The sequence below is a fragment of the Caretta caretta genome, chromosome 4 (assembly GCF_965140235.1).
Source record: "Caretta caretta isolate rCarCar2 chromosome 4, rCarCar1.hap1, whole genome shotgun sequence".
Lineage (NCBI taxonomy): Eukaryota > Metazoa > Chordata > Testudines > Cheloniidae > Caretta > Caretta caretta.
The window spans coordinates 118,496,335-118,515,675 of record NC_134209.1 but is presented as its reverse complement, the minus strand read 5'-3'; the positions used below and the strand labels follow the sequence as shown (position 1 = coordinate 118,515,675).

Sequence of the window (19,341 nt, the reverse complement as noted above, 5' to 3'; positions counted from 1 at the left end):
TCCCAATAGCACTTTACCTTTTTTTAAAAATCTGTCCCAACCGTGGATATTTTGTATCCTATGAATCTGCAGTAACACTATCATGATGCTAATACCTAAGATGTGTATTAGAAATATTGTGGGGCTGTCCTGCTGGTTTAGAGATATCTCAACACACAACCAAGCAAGTTAATGTAGGATTTACAAAAAAATGCTAAGCACTGGCCTAATTCAGTTCTCACTAAAGCTAATGACTCCAATGAGAACGGAGATAGGCCAAGGCTGGCCATTTTGGAAAATCCCACTCTAGCTGTATCTGAGGCTCTACCTTGGTCTCTCTCTTCTGGAATAGCCAGCAGGAGACAAGAATGATGCAAAATCATCATGCTCAGCAGGGGTCAATTGAAGCAAATCTAGCAAAGCTATTCAAATGAACTTTGAGCCCCAGCTGCCAGGGTCAAACTTCAGCACGTAACTACCCCCTTGTGCCTGCCCCAAACTCCTATGCCAGTGTCATGAGCTCTGTTTCATACAGAAGGGTCACAGAATGGGTGTGTAACCAGAACTGCAGTGCACATCGACGGGAGGCTTTAGGAAAACAGTGGATGGAGGCTATCTGTTAAACAGGATGAGCCTGTGACGGCCCATCCTGGGCTCTGATACTCGGGGAGATATCCTGTCAGGAGCAGATGGTAGGTCTCCCTGAAGCCTCTAGGGGAATGAGAGTAAATAATACATACATCTGGCATACATCTGGCTTGAAATACTCTAAAACTGCACTATGTATTTCAAAGAAAAGCACTCCCTCTGCTCCCAAGAAACCCTTTTTTGTTTAGTTTTTACATCAATACAGAGTCCCATCCTGGCTAAAACTGGGATGGGGGGAGCACCAGTATTGTGCTCTGACTCAGCATTGCCAGTTGTATGTGCACGCATGCATGCATCCACAGAGTAAATTGCCTGGATATGGCTCTGCTTCGGGCATGAACTCCTCCATATCCCATTTTGTCTGTTGCCCCCACTGTCCTCTCCTTGTTGCATTCCATCCCGATAAAATGAGGAGATGCCATGTCACTATGTAACACTGACACCAGGGTTGACAATCATCAATTTGACAAGACCTTCCTCCTATCTCACTGTATTTTAATGGGTGCCAAGAAGTAAGCCAGGAGGTCCTTCCCCAGTTGCACTGTACTTCTTCCAGATGAAGGCTCCAATCTAGCAAATATTTATGCATATGCTTAATTTTAAGCATGTGAGTAGTTTCACTGACTAGAATCGGACTTACTTGCATGCCTCAAGTTAAGCATGTGCATAACTGTTTACAGGATCAGAGCCTTAATTTGCAGCACCACCTGATATGCTAGAAACTGAGCTGGTCTTTCCAATAAAGCAACATGTTTGGCTTACCTATGTTTTTTGCCTGAAGACACTATACCCAATGAATTCTGCATCTGCAATACTGCAGCATATTCTAAGACAAATGCTATTTTAATTTGCTTTAGGCACTGAAGACCTACACACATTTCAGTGAAGGGAGTTGTGTGTTTTAATTGGTTTATGAAGACAAAGCATATGCCATGACACAGTTAAATGATTAACAGATTCCTACGAATGCCTTTGGCACAGAATATCTATACATTCATTAGCTGGAACAATTCATCTTCTTGATAAAACTAAAATTAGTTATATAACAGGTTTACTTTTTATGATTAATAAATGATAAAAATCTAAATTATCCATCTGAAATGACTGCTTTCTTAGCCATTAATCTCACATTTATCAGCTCCTATAAAATTCCTGTTATTAGTTTAAAAATCAATTTTACCAAATATTATTTTTAATTTGCTATCAAAAACAAGCAAAATACATGAACTGTGAAGTAGCATCTCAGTTACAGTGATATTCTGGAGTGATTTCTAAATCAAGATATAAAAAGTTGTAGCATTTGAAGTATTTTGCCATTATAAAATAAACAGACACAGCACATGATTGAGCCTGTATTGTAAATGCTAAAATTAATAAAGCTGCTTAGTAATAAGATATCTGTAAAAAAAGCCATTTCAGCTCATTTGGATTTTTCAGCCTTCTATATTCGTTTTGCAGAGAAGCAAAATCCAGCTCATGTTGCAGAAAAATACCCTGGGACAAAGTGGAGTGGAGAATATGCCAAGAGTCAAAAGTACAGTACAGTCCGTGTCCTAGAGATTCGGCCTACAAAACAGGCTTAGCTAGAGGGAAAGGCTTGGGAATAGATCCTTCTGACAGCTGTTTTAAATGTTGAAGACCTTCTGTTCTCTCGTTAAACTAATCAAGGAAGTTCAGAATGGTAAGCTGGTGACTTTGCCCTATAGCATTCTTATTAATGGCCAAAGGCTTATTAAGGAATCTAGTTACTTCATTCCTGTTGTCAAACACTGGTTATTCTGAACTCTTAGTGGTCCCGGAAAAAGTACTCTTTGGAGAATTGGAGAAACTACATTTGTAACATTTCTTGTTGTCTTGTCTCTGCTTTTTTTTTTTTTTTTAATTCTAGCAACATCTGCTGGAGACCTAAGCAACTTGTTACTTAACAACTGGCTCAGCTGCAACATGCTGCGCTGCCTTCCAGGATTGGGAACGGACTAAAGGCTCTAACTCCCTGAATAGATGAGGGCTGGGGGGCATATCAGAAGGTGACACACAGAGCTGCTGAAGGAAGGAGTAGGCAGCAACAGTTACTTGCTAACTAATGGCTCTTCTTCCCAGCTTGAGATAAGTATTAGAGTTGGTTCAAGTCTCTTATCAGGGGTGCCAGAAGGCCATTTCCCCATCACTTTCTACCAGTTGTACAGGCGAGTGATGAGGGGGTGGAAGGGGGCAGCGAGGAGCGAGTGGGGGGCAGGGCCTTGGACGGAAGAGGTGACATGAGGGTGGGGGCTCAGGGGAAGGGGTGGTGTGGGGGCAGGGACTGGGAGAAGGGGTGGTGTGGAGGCAGGGGCTGGGAGAAGAGGTGGTGGGGAGGCAGGGGCTCAGGGAAAGGGGCGGTGCGGGGGCGGGGACTGGGAGAAGGGGTGGTGTGGGGGTAGGGGCTCAGGGGAAGGGTTGGCACAGGGGCAGGGCCTCAGGGGGAAGGAGCAGCATGAGAGCGGGGTCTTGGAGAGAACGGGGGAAAGGGTGGTGAGGGGGCAGGGCCGCAGTTGAAGCACCGGTGGCTCCCCCACTTTTAGGGAGCTTCTGTCACCCCTGGTTCTTATACTGTACTCATCATAGTAGTATCTGAACTTATTCTTGTCATGCATTAAGCAACATAACTACACACCAGTCCTGTGTTATTTGTTCTTATCGTCTCCCGGGGAAGGCAGTGGGGAATCCTGCACACTGGAGTGTCTTGTTTTGGTAGTTGTACAGTTTGTTTTTTTAAATATACACATTGCTATGCTGCATTTATAGGCTATGAATAGCAAAAGAATGATTAAAAATATTTGTGTGAATAGAAGTGCTGAATGTGGCTCACTGTAATTCCTGGGGTGACACTATTAATTAATCGGGGGTATTCAGAAATCCTCTGGGTATTCATGAAAATCTCAGCAAATCCCAAAAGGTTCATGAACTTCTAGATGACTGGTTTATGGCTGAACAGGCACCCTGAAAGTGCGCTGTTACTCATTACCCACGTTTTTTAAAAAATGAGGGACCAACTATGCACCACAAAAAATAGTTGAAGCAAACAGTTCCTGAAAACCCCAGGCCAGAAAAGGTATTTGTCCAAATTACTACAAATGGGAAACACATTCATGAGCAATTCATTACCCAAAAAACAAGGGGTTAAATTCATAAACAAACAAGGGCTAAGTTTTCCTGGATGGACTGAGCTTTGCTTGGCGGAATCTGGAGTGGTAGCTTTAAACAACCTCAGCAGCTATCAGATCCTCATGCTGGAGGATGCAGACCCTGACTCTGGAGAAAAATAGAGTAGTCTGATGGTTGCGCTCTCTTACTCCAGTTGCCAAAAGCCCCATTGGGCATCCCCGTAACCAAGTACTACTGGGGTGCAGGGATGCCCGGCCATACCTTTTTTCCCTAGCCACCCCCCGTTCACCAAGAGCCAGGAGGAGAAGTTGTGTAGGGGTGGTTTATGACAGCTCTACATCACTGGAATATTTTCCAAACTAGGATGAATCCTTCCCGGGCCATTTAACTGGGATTATTTCTGCTCTGGTGTGGTCCAAAGCAGTCGGAGAACACTGGAGAATTGGGCCCATTATCGGTAATTAGTGCTTCAACCTTTTCCCTCCTCAGGAAACTTTCTGAGGAACTGAAAGGAAGTGCGGGAGGAGGGGAATCTAATAAGACAAACAATTTATTTTTATGTGGCATCTCCCTGTTGTGACGCCAAGGCCCAGCATCTGCACAAACATTAGATGTAGAGCTTGTCCAATAACAGTCAAACAATTTATTAGATGAATTCTGACAGCCTTCACCCCTTCAATTACTCAACAAATAATTTTTTCCATTATTCAGGCAGCTCAGTTAGAGACTCAAATGGCATATGTTAAATCAATGATTTGGTTATTTTTGTCAGTTGTCAAATCATTTGCAATTTTTTTTATATTAGTTGAGCAGGTATAGGGCCAGATCTCGACCCACTTACTACTGGATATAATAGTGCTTACCAGTGGGCTTACATCCCAAGTCAGTATCCATCAAGATACTTAAAATATGTGCTTAGCTTTAGGCACGTGCTTAAGTCCCATTGAATTAAGTGCTTTATTGAACAGAGATGGAATTCAGCATGTCCTTAAATGCTTTGCGGAAATGGGGCCTTAGTTCTCTTGATTTCATTGGAACAATGCGGGTGTTAAGCATTACTTCGGGTAAACAACGAGGGGTCCGGTGGCACCTTAAAGACTAACAGAAGTGGGGTTTTTACCCACGAAAGCTTATGCCCAAATAAATCTGTTAGTCTTTAAGGTGCCACCAGACTCCTCGTTGTTTTTGTGGATACAGACTAATATGGCTACCCCCTGATACTTCAGCTAGTGCTTTTGGGTTGGGCCCCCAGCATTTAGCCTCCACTCACACTAGTAGCAAGGTGGAAAAATGGAGGACTTATTCAGAGTCACCTTAACAGCTAAATGAAGTTCCAAATGAGACAAGCTGCTAGTTAAATAATAACCATGCTCAAAAACAGACATCTGTATATCGGTACTCTCCAAATAAATAACTAAAGAGAGCCTGAGAATAATTTAAGTTAAAAAGAAGTTAACAGGCTACCTTGGGAAAACAAAAAGATAGGGTTTATTTACTTTATAAACATACACACATGCTTTATGTATGAATATGTCACAGAGAAAGTTATCTTAAAATAAAATACCCATTTCACCATCAAATTTCTTTAATGCAAAATAGCTCATAAATAAATTGCATAAACAGTTCTGTACTAGCAATAAATTGAGAATAATTGACCTTGTCCTATCAAAGGATGAGTGTATCTTTAGATCCTAAGTGCTGTGAATGGTTATGAACAGACAAAGTATTGAGCAGAAACTAAGCACAAACAAACAAAGTACAGCAAGCACTGTGCATTTCACAGAGTATTAAATAACTGACGTTCACCAAGCAGATCTCTTGATCTTTCTTATGGTGGTCTTAAGTTGTTTAATTGCTAAAAGCATCATCTTTATAATATCGGACTTTGCTCCTAATATCTTTACTTTCTCTTTTCCCTATTTATATATCTTATGATCCAAAACCCACCACATGTTATCCTTGAGGCATCTCTGATAAACCTCTTGGGACTACGAATGAATCTGATTTTTTGAAGGACTGATGGAGTCTTGTTCTTTGGGGATGTTTCCCTTTCAGTGCTAGTAAAAAATGGTTACCTACCTTTCCATCACTGTTGTTCTTCAAGATGTGTTGCACACATCCATTCTACTGTACATGTGTGCACGCATTGTGCACAGTTGTTGGAGATTTTTCCTTCCATCGGGGCAGCGTGAGCACCCTTTGGTGCCTTGTGCCACTTCACACAGGTATAATGGGTCCTGCTGCCCCAGAACCACCTCAGTTCCTTCCTACCGGAGAGAGCAGGGGAGGAGGGAGGGTCATGGAATGGACATGCAAAACACATCTTGAATAACTGTTACAGAAAGATAGGTAACCATTTTTTCTTCTTTGAGTGATTGCACACGTCTATTCCACTGTAGGTGACTCACAAGCAATTCAAGCTGGAGGCTGGTTCAGAATCTACTTGAACAGGGATTGTAGGACCACCTGTCTGAATGTGGCATCACCTCTAGACTGATGAGCAATAGCATAGTGGGAGGTAAATGTGTGTATCGAAGAGCAGGTTGATGCCTTACACATGTTCAAAATGGGCACCCAGGCCAGAAAGGCCTTGAAAGCTGCCTGTGATCCAGTTGCACGAGCCACCACTTTTGACGCAGGTTCCACATTCACACTATAGACTGAAATCCAGGAGGAGATTCTCTGAGCGGACACTGGGTGGCCCTTTACACTGTCTGAAATTACCATGAATAGCTGCAGTGATGACCTAATAAAAGGCCAAAGACCTTCTAATTTCTAATGAATGTAGTTTCTCTTCGGATCTACTTGAATGAGGCTTTGGAAACTCCATTGTGGAACTGGGTGGTGAACATGTAGATATAATCTGTCTAAACCTGTTAGAAATCTAATGGACGTAGTGTTAGAAAAAACTAATCTGTTATCCACTGGAGGGTGGAAAGCCGAGATAGCCACCAGGTGAATGTTGATGGAACTACCAGCAAGCGCTCGTTTCAGGAACAGGAAATAATCTAGGATATGAGGATTCGAAGCTTGGGCTGGGAGGATGCCTCTTTGTACATATCATATGGAGAATCTCTTCTATTTTGCATGGTAAGTAGACCTGGCTGAAGGCTTTCTGCTGTTAAGGAGACTTTATTGTACTCCTTTAGAGCAAAGACTTTCCAAAGAAGTTAGCCATGTAGCATCCCGCTGTCAAGTAGAGGGCCTGTAGATTGTGATGGAGGAGGTGGCCATTGTCCTGGGAGATCACATCTGCATCTCTTGGGAACAGTGCAGGGATTCTGACAGATAGGGCTAGTAGAGGAAAAACCAATGCTGGAGAGGTCCTGCTGCGGTTATTAGTATGATGTGAGCACCACTTTGTTTGATTTTGGACAAGACCTTGGGCAGGAGCAGAACTGGTGGGAAGGCATGCAAGCTGGCCTTTTGGCCAAATCAGGAGGAAAGCATCTGACTGTAACTCCAGTCTGTGACCCTCCAGGGAACAAAAAAGCTGACCTTTCTTGTTTTCTTTAGTTGCAAATAGGTCCACCAGTGAGTACCCCACTGATAGAAAAGGGCATTGGACACATCCAGATGAAGGAACCACTCGGGGTGGCCTGCAAACTATCTGCTCAGGCATTCTGCCAGGGTGTACTGAACCCCTGAAAGGTAGGCTGCTTTGAGGCTGATGGACCTGGCTATGCAAAAGTTCCAAAGGGAGACTGTCTCTCGACATAACTTCATTGACTGGATTCCCCCCGTCTGTTTACATAAAACATGGCTGTTGTGTTGTCTGTGAGTACTAACAACGTCTGCCCCCAATATGCAGGAGGAATGCCATATGAGCCAAATAGCCCAGAGCTCTTCGATATTTATATGAAGAGTGAGGTCTACAATGATCAATGCCCATGAGCTTCATGGGGGCCTAAGTGAGCTCCCCAACCTAGATTTGATGCATCTGTGCCTAAAGAGATTGTCTGTCAAGGAGAAGCAAAGTGAACTTCTGTGCAAACATTCAATGGGGCTGTCCTCCCTGGACTGGTGGACAAGACTCGAGCTGGTACCTGAACTACCCAATCCACTTAGTGGCAGCATATACTGAGGCAAGCCAATCCTGCAGTTCCCTGAATTTCATTTTGGCATGCTGGCCCTTGTAGGTGCATGCCGCCATGTACTCTAGAAGTTTGAGGCATGTTTGAACTGTAGAGAGAGCATGTGCTTTTAGATCTAGAGTAACAAGCTGGAGTGCCTCAAACCTTTTTTGTGACAGGAATACCCTAGCTTGTGTGGAGTCAGGATAGATTTTTCTATATTAATTAGGAGCCCGAGAGTCTAAAAGGATGACTGGATAGTGGTTATGCTGGAGAGACCTTGAAATCTAGATCGGCCTCTCACTAGCCAGTCATCCAGATAAGGGAACACATGGATTCCCAACCAGTGCAGGAAAGTCACCACTGCCACGGTACACTTTGTAAACACGCAAGGGGCTGCTGCCAGGCCAAAGGGGAGAACTGTGAATTGGTAGTGTGAATTGTTGACCATGAATCTGAGGCACTTTCTGTGGCTGAGATAAATTGCCACATGAAAGTAAGCATCTTTTAAGTTGAGAGCAGTCTGTCCCCTGTCCCCGTGTCTAAGGAAGGGATAATAGAAGCAAGAATAACCATCTGGAATTTTGTTTTCTTCAGAAACTTGTTCAGTTAGCTTAGATCTAAAATAGGTCTGAGGCCCCCCCTTTGCCTTTCAGATTAGGAAGTATCAGTAATAGAAACCCTTTCCTCTGAAAGGCATGGGAACTTCCTTTATGGCCACTCAGGAAGATGAGAGACTGGACCTCCTGAACCATCACATTCTCATAAGAGTAGTCCCTGAAGAGGGATAGGGATGGAGGAGGGAGTTAGAGGCAAACTGGAGGGTATAATCCAGTTCCACCATGCTTGGACCCACTTGTCCATGGTGATGGAGGCCCAAGCACTGAGGATAGGCAGTTGCAAAAATAGGGGAAGGGAATGATGGTTACCCTGGGAAGTGATAAGCTGCTCTCAACCAAATGAATGCTTTGAGGAACCAGTCTGGATGAAGTGGGCATCGTGGAGGTGGAGGCCATCTCTTATAACCTTTGCCCTTCTTTCTCAATAGGTCCTGGGTATGAAGCATCACTCTTGAGTCCTTGAGGCTATGTAGCCTTGTGTCCGTCTACTCAGAGAAGAGTAAAGAGTCTTCGAATGGGATGTCTTGTATGTTTTGTTGCAGTTCTGGGGGCAAACCTTACAATTGCAGCCAAGATGAATGATGCGTGAAAATGATGGAAGCCATAACACAAGCTGGTGAATCCACCACATCCAGACTCACCTGCAGGGCTGATGTGGCCACTAATTTACCCTCATCAACCAGGGTGGCAAACTCCTGCTTTACCTCTTCAAGAAGCTTGTCCTTAAACTTTAGGATGCTTTCCCACAGGTTAGAATTGTACCAACCACACACAGCCTACTAGTTCGTGATTCTCAGTTGTAACCCTCCTGTGGAATACATTTTCCTGCTGAAGAGTCAAGCTTCTTTGCATCCTTACACTTCGGGAATGAGGCCTGACATCTCTGGTATCTCCTTTTCATTCGTAGCAAGTATGCCTCATCCCGCATCATAGAGGAAGAGGCCAGCGGTTGTTGATGGGAGGCCTTGTCCAACTCTTGTACAGGAGAGTCCCAAGATTCCTCTTTCATGGTACCAGTCCCAGTACCTGCAGCAGGGAAATGGCAACCGTGGTGTCCATGCCCCCCACCCCAGTGTCTACTGGGTGTTGATAAGTATGAGGGAATGTCCCGAGAGCTCAAGAAAGGCCACTGGTATAATCGTGGGATCCAGATGTGTGCTGGCCATTGGTCATTAGGTTGAGATCTGTACCAACCTGTCACTAGGGTAACTAGGGTTGCTTTGGCCTGGATGCATAAGATCTGACCTCAGAATCTGAGGAGGAGGAGGACGAGTACACTACCTCTGGACACAGGGGAATTGACCCCAATAGTACTGGGGAGACTAGTTGCAAATCCGGCAAGGGAGGCAACACCACAATCATTGCAGGCTTTCCCCTTGATGGAATCTGCCAAAATACTGCAATTGTAGCAGTCACTAGTATCGACTGGTGTCAGAGCAGGCACCGGCAGATCCAACATGCCCACTCCCAGTGCCAGATGGGAATCTTGTCCCACTGGTGAAACCGGTACTGACAAGTTCAGTAGTTCCCAAGCTGCCTTGAACACTTTGGGAGTAAACAGGACTGCCAAAGGCTCCTGACCCTGCAGTACTAGGAGTTGTGTCAGTCCTGAGAGTGGTCTCAAAAGGCCCTTCCTAGGTTCTGGAGTCAGCAATCCTTCTTTGCAGGGCAGTTGCGCCTGGGGGTGCCTCATTTTCGAGTGCTCCATAGTGTCCTTTGCTGCACCAAGTGCCTTGCCTGCAGATCTCGAAGCCCCTAGTACCAAGTCCTTTGAAGACTTACACAATCTTTTCTTCAGTACCAGTGAGGCTGGTATGCCTGAAGACTCAGATAAAGTGGGTGGAGCACTCCTGACTGACTCGGATGTGCTCGGTAGCCATTCAGAGCAGGAAGGTTCTGACGCAGGGTGAAGTGCAGACTCCATGAGCAATATTTTAAGCCTGGGACCCTGTTCTTTTTTTAACGGAACTTGAACCCTCTACAAATGAGACATTTTTCACCTACATGGGTTTCCCTCAGTCATTTCAAGCAACTGGGGTAGGAGGTTGCTGACGGGCATTGGCTTGCCACAGATGTGACAGGCCTTAAAGCAAGGAGAGCACAACATGAGTGCAGTACTGAACCCAGTACTCAGTCACCGAAGAGTGGTCAACACTAAGAACTAGACTACAATTATTCTAATTGGTAACTATATACAAGAAACAGTATTCTATCGGACGGGAACTATACACACAAGAAGGTGAGGGATGATTTTTTTAAACGCAAAGATCACAGCTCCAACAACTGTCTCTGGTGGTAGGAAAAAACTCAGGGGGAGCTAGGGGCAGGAGTGCCCTTTATACCTGCCTGGGAAGAATAGCCGACAACTGTGCACAAGATGCACATACAGCTACAGTGGAATGGACATGTGCAATCACTCAAAGAAGAACTCTCATTTAATGCTCATGAGGCGCATCAAAGAGAGAACATACTTCTATGAATAATGGAAATAAGGGGAATCATTTTGTATCTCTGGGGATGGGGTTTCATCCTCAAACATGCCCTGGTAGCCAGTAATGAACTATTGACAGCACTCTGAAGTGGGCATAACATGTTCTTCCCTTTAAAATATAATGTACCTAAATATGTGCTGTCTAATGTGATGGGTTGAGTAAAGGTCAAAAAGTACATGCTTAATCTCAGGTGACAGAACACCAGCTCTGAGGTCGAATAACCCTAAAATATAACTTCACTGACATTCATTAGCTGCCTTTTCTCTATAATAGGCCATCTTTTTCTCATGATATTTCATATTTATGTATAATGGAATTTCCTGTGTTAATATTATAGGAGTCAGTAAAGAAATAAAATATGGTAAGATCAGCAGCCATCGCTAAAATTAAGCATTTCCATTCTGACTACCTGTTTTCAGTTGCTTGTAATTCTCACCTTTCAGGCTGTGTCTGCACAGCCTCATGTGTTTGTGATACAGGATCCAGCGCAAGGCAGGGAACTAAGGCCCAATCCTACAAACTGGTCCATATGGACAGACCCATGTGCTCTCATGGAGCACCACTGATTTTAGTGGGGTTCAATTAGGGTATAAGAATCTGACCATGTGAAGCAGCTTGCATAACTGGGACCTAAAAAAGTAATAAAGTGCGGTAAATTTTCAAGGAGCTTGTGGATGGCCTGGATTCAGCAAGGTACTCAAACATGAAACATGAAAACTCTCTCATACTTGAAGTTAGGTGTGTGTAATTTAGTATCTTGTTGATTCAGGGTCTAGGTCTCCAAATGACCAAATAAATAAATAAATAATATAAAGCACCAAAACACATGTTTAGGTACATCCTGAGCAAAATACTTATGCATGTGCTTAACATTAAACCTCTGCTTAAGTACCATTGTGTTCCATTGGATTTAAGCACACGTTTAAGTACTTTGCTGAATCAGGGCTTAAATGAGGGCAACTAATATGCTATCTCATAAATGGTACTTTCCCCTCAGAGTTGTCAACATGACTATTACTATTACAAAATGTATTTTGCAACTGAAGACATTTGTATGACAAAAAATATACCAACAGTGACCCCTTTAAAAATATTTATTCAAAGAAATGTTCTGTAAAAAAAAAAATCAGATGTGAAAAATTATTAGCTTGGAGCCAAACTCTGAACCCTTTATGCACAGTTACGCAGACAAGTAGCTCTATTGACTTCACTATTTGAAGGGGTTTGCAATATTGGTCAGTCAGAGCAAATGTCACATGATGGTGCACTCGTTATATAAATTAGGTCTCAGTTTTAGATGGTTTGGGTAATATAATCAGTTTTACTTGAAGGGGTTGGGAAATCCAGTGCTGGGGGGCAAAGAAGTTTCTTTTAGATTGTTGCACGCTTGTCTGTAGTGCATTGGTAGATCACTGGCTAGGTAATAGTCCTGCTGGACTATCACCAATGCAGAAAACTGTGCCTACAGTACAGTGATCAGCACTACCAAATATATATTAAATAATATTAAATATATATATTTAAGTGTGAGGTTTTTTCACTCAGTGCTTTCAGAAAAATGGCATTCATTTCCTTAAGGAAAAAAAAAAGTCAGTCACTTAAAATTTCTGATTCTCTTACTACACGTGACAGAAGGATTTCTTCAGGCTAAATGCTTATTAATTTAAGAATGGAAAATTTTACAAGCTTTAGGATAGATTACTCCAGACCACAGAACAGGAATTAATATAAGAATTTACACATTATTTCAGCCAAGTGATTTCTATACCTCCTTTTCCAAAACCACCCCCCTCCTTTTTTTCTTTGTATTGTAAGACACACACACACAATGATAGACTGCAAACTGTTTTTTCAAATAACATTTACTTAATGTCATGACATTGGGGAGGAACAGGAGTCTTTCACTCTTTGTATTTTATATTACGGTGTTTCCTTCTTTTCTGAACCTACACAAGATCTCATTTCAGCCAAACCCTTCCCATTCCCCACAAATATAGAATAGAATAAAAATGTAAATGGAAGTGGCAGGGAATGTCTGTTCATATTATCCTGTCAGAAAGTGATCATCAAACTGTTCAAGGCTCTGACAAAATGACTATTTTTAATCAACCGAGTGCCGATCTTGGTGAAGGATCTTAAATGATTCCAGAATGACTTCACTGGTTTTTTTCACTGTATCCTCCTTGCCTAATAAAGACATTACTTTCAGGCTATATAATAAGTCAGCATGCCAAAAGCAAAGCTTAAAGTAGGCTTTAGACAGAGGACATAGTCTGATTGAGCCATGAATTAGGTAGAAAACTGTGGCTTTTGAGATCTCAAATGTCAGCAAAGGGATTCGCTGCTCTGACAAGTAGCTGTCACTGGAGTATTTCTCATTTCTCAGGACATTTTGGACTAAATTTTCCTCTTATTTATGCAGGCAAAACTCCCATTTAAATCAGTTGGAGTTACGCCAGCAGCCCTGAGGGCATAAATTGGCCCTGGATGTATAAATGTGAAGTAAAATCCATTTGTCTCTTTAAATATTCAGGGTCTAGCTTCTTTTTTTAGGTTTTTTAAAAAATGTTAGCACCCATACACTTTTGTATTCTTTTTACCTTCAGTCTCCCTGCATAGTAATGGTCACTCCAATGAGTGATTGGCATATGGTAAAATTGTGCCAGTTTCATGACAACTATCATCTGTAGGAAAGTTGTATCCCAAGGAACATCAGGAAAAGGGATTAGACACGGTTTTGGAAACCTGCTCTGAAGAACTGCTTAACATCAGCAAGAAGGCCCATCTTTCTTTATGGAATATCAACAAATAAACGGTGTCGCAAACACTATTACAGAGGACTCTACTGTGTATGGGAACAATGTGGGACAAACAGTTAAAAAGTTAAGTGATAGGGAATTATAATTTTATCGCATTTTACAGAAAAATGTGTCCATTTAGGAGCCTACACTGCAATGTAAGTCCAGGGTTAGTGGGATTTGAGTCAGATAACCCTGGGTTAGCAAGCCCAGTGCTTGAGCATCTACACTGATTGTCAACCCCAGGTTAAGAATTTTCTCATCCGGGCTTGAACCTGAGGCTCTGGTATCTACACCACAGCACACAGACCTGAGTCAAACCAATCACATTCCAGACTCCCTAGTACCCTCCCAAAATGTGGCTGCTCTAGCCCTTTGACCATGGTGCACTGTGGGAAAATCTGACTGTCCCTCCTGCACATTACAGGGAGTTTGAACAGCCTACCAACACATCCCACCGAGCAGTCATTTTGGTCTGTGCGCTCCCAGCAACTGGAGCCAGCAGTATGAAGGAGGCACCTTTTGAAGGACTTCTCTTGCTGGAGCTTTCACTTCTGTGTCAGGAAACAGACAGAGCTTCCATGAGACATTGGTAGACACTTCGGTGGCATTTTCTGACCCACTGAAGGCACCTGACAAGAGCTTATGATGGTGTAGGAAGAGGAGGACACAGACACAGTAGACTCAAACTGGCTGATGCTGCTCATGACACTCGGTATAGCCACTGATGCCCGCTACATAGACTGGCACTTCTGATACAGTGCCACAAACAAAGAGTCATAGGATCATATTATCCAGACCTGGGATGACCAGCAGTGGGTCCAGAACTTCCCAGACTGCTACAGGTTCATTGCCAACCAGTTTGGTGTTGGAAAGTTGACGGGGGTAAAGTGGTGGCAGAAGTTTCTGAGGCAATCAGGTGTAATTACTGAAGTAAATGCTGGCTTTGACAGACTGGGGTTTCAAACTGTGCTTGGGACACTATGGGACTCATGCCCACACTGTCCCCTCCTCAAGGAGCACATGAGTACGTAAACTGCAAAGGGTACGACTCTGTTGTTCTGCAGGCCCTCGTGGACCAGAGAGGTCAATTTATGAATGTCAGCATGGGTTGCACTTGAAAAGTTCATGATGCCAAGGTTTTTTATTGATCAGACGTCTACAGGAGTTACTGTCCCCATTGTTATTCTGTGCAACCCTTTTGCCGTGACTGATGAAACCAAACCCTGATTTCAGAGGCCCTGGCCAAAGATGATTTCATTATGCTATCAGCAGGTTTAGAATGGTTGTTCAATGTGCTTTTGGCTGACTGAATTCCCATGGGAGATATTTGCAGACTCATTTGGATTTCAGTGTTATCAATGCAGTCCGCATCGCTGTGGATTGCTGTGCGCTTCACAATCTTTGTGAAGCCAGAGGTAAGCCATTTTCTCCTGAATGGGCATATGACACTGTTGAAAAGCTGAACCAGTTCACTCAGCCAAAAGATGCACCTATTACAGCTAGAGCTGGATATACCTGGGCGACAAAGTCAGGGCTGCCTTCTGCTCCCGCTTTATGGACTGAGATGGCCCAGTGGAAGAGGGGAAATAGTACGATTCTATGATTCTATATAGTATGATTCTATGATTCTACCTTTAAATATGTCCTTGGTGGGGGAGGAAGGAGCTGATTGCTTGTGGGGAGATTCAGTGCAGGGGTTGATTGCCATACAATGGACTTATGATTGATCAGACACCTTAACAAATGAGGGGAGGGGAGCTGATTCCCAGTAAGTTTGATGTAAGGAAGTGATTGATGTATGGATTGATGAAGCTATCTATATTGAGCAACAATCTCCACTTACTAATTCCCAATTTTCCCTGATCGTGTGTTTGCCTTTATTATTTTAAATACACATGGTATGATGTGATGCAGTGATAGCAATAAACTTTCTTGATAAAATAAATATCTTTATTTATAAACATGTATTAGAAAAGTACATTCACCTATTGCCAGGCAGACCAGCTGCCATTACAACACCAAAACACCAGTAACAACAAAACCTTTAAAAAAAACCCAACAAAGTGTATGAACAAGTTCAAACAATGAAACAATGTATGAGATAGAAACCACCTACTGATGCATGTCCCCTGACCCTATGTTCTTCTTTCCCGTCTTTGCACATTGGCCACACATTTAGTGCCAGGGTATGGGGGTGGAGGCACTGCAGGGGGAGGGGATCAATATGGAGGACTGCATGGGGCGAAGTTGCCTTGCTCAGCCACTCATGGGATCCAATTATATGGGCCACCCAGCCATGGAGTTTCCCAAGCTGTTGCTGGAATACATCGCAGGGTACCGCATAGAGGACTCAGTCTGTGGTGTAGGTGATGCAGCTGGAGCTGGTACTCTGGTGGCCATGAGTGATAGCAGCTGCTCGAAGAGTTTGTTCTGCTGAGCTCTGTCCTCCTTCCTTAGCTGCTACGAACTGCAAAGCAAATGCCTGCTCCCATGCTGAAACCCCATCCTCATGCTGTATAGCCAGCCTGAGCCTTGCCTCTGTCCTCTCGCCATGCCTTTCCTCTTTGGCACTGGACCTTCTTGTTGGCCCTCTCCAGAACGTCAACCATAAGTTGGTCATGGAAAGGCCTCCTCTTGGAATGGTACGTGAACATGCATTGACCCAGGCTTCTGCTGCAGTGTGGGTGAGCTGTGGAGGGGCTGCAGCCAGCAGAGGTTGAGGGGCTGGAATAAGACAAGACACAGCGGGTTATGGTCTGAACTAGCTCCGTGCAGGAGCACAAAAAACTCCTTGTGGAATTCCAATGACATAAAATGATACTTTTCCAAACTGAACTTCAACATATTGTAAGAGGGATCTTCAGACCACAGAAGCTCCCTGGACACAGCCACATTAATTGCAGCATAAGAACTTGTGGGCAGGGGGCAGTTGGTGTCCATGCTTCAAAAAGGTGTTTCTCATTTTAAGACTTCCACATTTTGGAGGACATAACAATTCTTGTGGTGCTCATTTGGCCAAGGGAGATGTTATTCCAAGCCACTGGTGGGAAACCAGCAGTGTATGCAACCAATGTATTCAAAGGTATAGTGACTGAATAGCACATTTACGAGTGGCATGGACTGGTCAGCTACCAAGGTGTCCCTAGAAAATACACCCTTCCCAGAACTGGACTATCTATCTGGATTTCCTGCTACAGGAAGAGGTTGCAGCTATCAGCTCTCGGGACTGGGTCAGAATTCAGGAGGATATCAACAGGATGTTACATTAGCTTCCACACAGCTTAGCCTGTTTTGACTGCATACCAACACACAGAACTCCACAGCCATCCTAATCCCTCTCACCCCACATTCTGGCACCTTTCTGGACAAAATTTCAAACCCCAATCATATTTGGGACAAATGATTTTGTCACGTATGAACTACATTTAACTGAACGGGACTAGATTTGTAAATGGAGCATGTTTCCCCTTCCCCCCAGACAGTTTGCTGTTTCCATGAGGTTCATTGCACCACTGAGCAGTTACAAAGTGGCGTCTTGACAGACACAGTTATTATATTTAATACACAGGAATGCCCTAGCAAAAATCTGCACCTTTCCAGTAAAAATCCACTTTCAAGGCACTTTTACGGTTTGCATTCCCCAGTCGCCATTTTGAAATCCACATGATGGGAGTGGGCGGGGGTGGGGAGACACCACAGTGCTGACATACAGTCTACCATTAGCGGATACAAGCTGCTAGTTAGGGCTTCTAATAACTTTTACATTAGCCTGTAGAGTGGAAATCCCACTCATTCCTATATTATTAAACATTAAAATGAAGCCAGAAACTTACCAGGCTCCGAAGTGGCTTCTGTCCCTTCCTGTCTCCTGCAGTCTCCACGACAGGCTATTCCTTGGGCAGGCGGGGGGGGGGGAAGAATGTGACTTGGAAAAGCTCCTCCAAGTACAGTCCCAGGGTGTGCTGCTGCGGCAAAGCCTCCTCTGGGACCAGTTTCAGCAACAGTGTCACTTGGTTGGCATCACTCACTGCATCAGTCCCGATGCTGGATTCTAGGGCCAGCAAGTTGCCATCCCAGCCGACCAAGTCATCATGCACCACTCCATGCTTGACACAGTACCTAGCAGCCGGTCAAATTCCTCATAAAATGGGAATGTTTTCGGCGAGTTGCCCGAGCTGCAGTTCTGAACCCCGGCTTTCCTGTACTCTGTCTTGAGCACTTAATCTGCTCCCTGCACTGGTCACCAGTCTGGTAAATTTCCAAAGCTGCCAGCTTCTTCGCTATTTGCTGGTGTGCGTGGTCATTCCTAGTGCTCTCACTAAAGTCCAGGTTTTGCACCACAGATTCACCACAATCCAGCTGTGCTCCTGCAACCATGGAGCAGTGCGCTTTGCAAAGGACTTCTGTCAATCTGCATTGCAAAGACAGAAGGTTCTCTGAAGGTGTGTCTGCAGCTCAGAAAACAATGGAAGGGTTAAACGCTGACTAGCCAAGCTGCAGCACTGCAAGAGGGGCTGCTTCCATTTCCCTGGATTTGACTGGCGATTCTTGGGATAGAGAGGAAAAAGGAAGTTGGCCCATGGGATTGTGGGATACTTTTGGCAGACTCCTAAAACCCAAGTTGGAGGGGCTGAGACTGCATTGCAAAACAATAAGGCTTGGACCCTGGGTCCAGGCTTGACTTGGGTTTGAATCCTCTACCCCACAGGGTCCTATGACCCTGGATCCAAGCCCAAGTCTCAGAGATTTTTATGTAGCTGGAAGAGGGTGGGGGGGAAGGAGGGGGTTGAGTTCAAGCCTGAGTCTGACCCTCGGCTTATATTGCAATGTAGAATATCCACAATATATATGCAATTTTCCAAACTATATTCCCTGGAAAGCAAGACTGTAAACCTCTGTTTCTTATATTTGATGTTTGTTAATGTGTATTCGATTATTGCACAGATCTTTCACAGTAGGATGTGTCCTAAAGAAATAGCCTGATTCTGAGAAGTGCTTAGTTCTAAGGATGCTCAGCCCACTTATTTAGGAACCTAAATATGGATTTAGGAGCCTAGCTTTAGGCTCCTGGTTTTAAAAGTCGAGGCCCATTTAAAAGAGAGAAACATACGCAGTATTCATTCTAGTTCTGTTCTTTTGTTCTATCCAGATGCCTTGCAGAGCAAAAAATACAGAATTATTTACAATTTCAATGAAATTTGGGCACTCCATTCCCTCAGGTGTCTTTGAAAATCCCACAGTAATTTAATAGAGAGCCAATTCTATGGCAAAACAACTCAGACCATAAAAATGTGTGAATGGGTAAAAATTAATACAAAATGTCCACAACTGTGAAGCTGCAGAAGCAGTAATCAGATGCACAGAGAGGGAGCAGGGTATATAGTATCCTAAGGCTGTGGAGTTTAAGGATCTCTGGATCCCATCCCTGTGCATCTCGGTGGAGTGTCTGAGACATTCCCTGTCCTCCACCCTCACTTATTAGCAGCAAAGGTAGTTCAGTTGCTATGCTGGCAGTGGCCCGCATTCCGCAGTGGTGCAGTACCTCTTCACCCCAAAAGGAGGCAGATGTGACAGACCAAAAATT

General features: G+C 43.9%; 1 protein-coding gene and 1 long non-coding RNA gene across 2 annotated transcripts in view; both read right to left on the bottom strand.

Annotated features, from left to right (window-relative positions):
- The window catches only part of PPARGC1A (PPARG coactivator 1 alpha), a 494,389-nt gene that overhangs the window by 198,994 nt on the left and 276,054 nt on the right, over window positions 1-19,341 (bottom strand). The gene's annotated exons all lie outside the window — the stretch shown is intronic.
- On the bottom strand, window positions 15,686-18,380 carry LOC142071787 (uncharacterized). Its single transcript, XR_012667979.1, has 2 exons — window positions 17,591-18,380; window positions 15,686-16,481 (listed from the first exon to the last, which is right to left on the bottom strand). It is a non-coding gene; the product is annotated as an uncharacterized LOC142071787 (long non-coding RNA).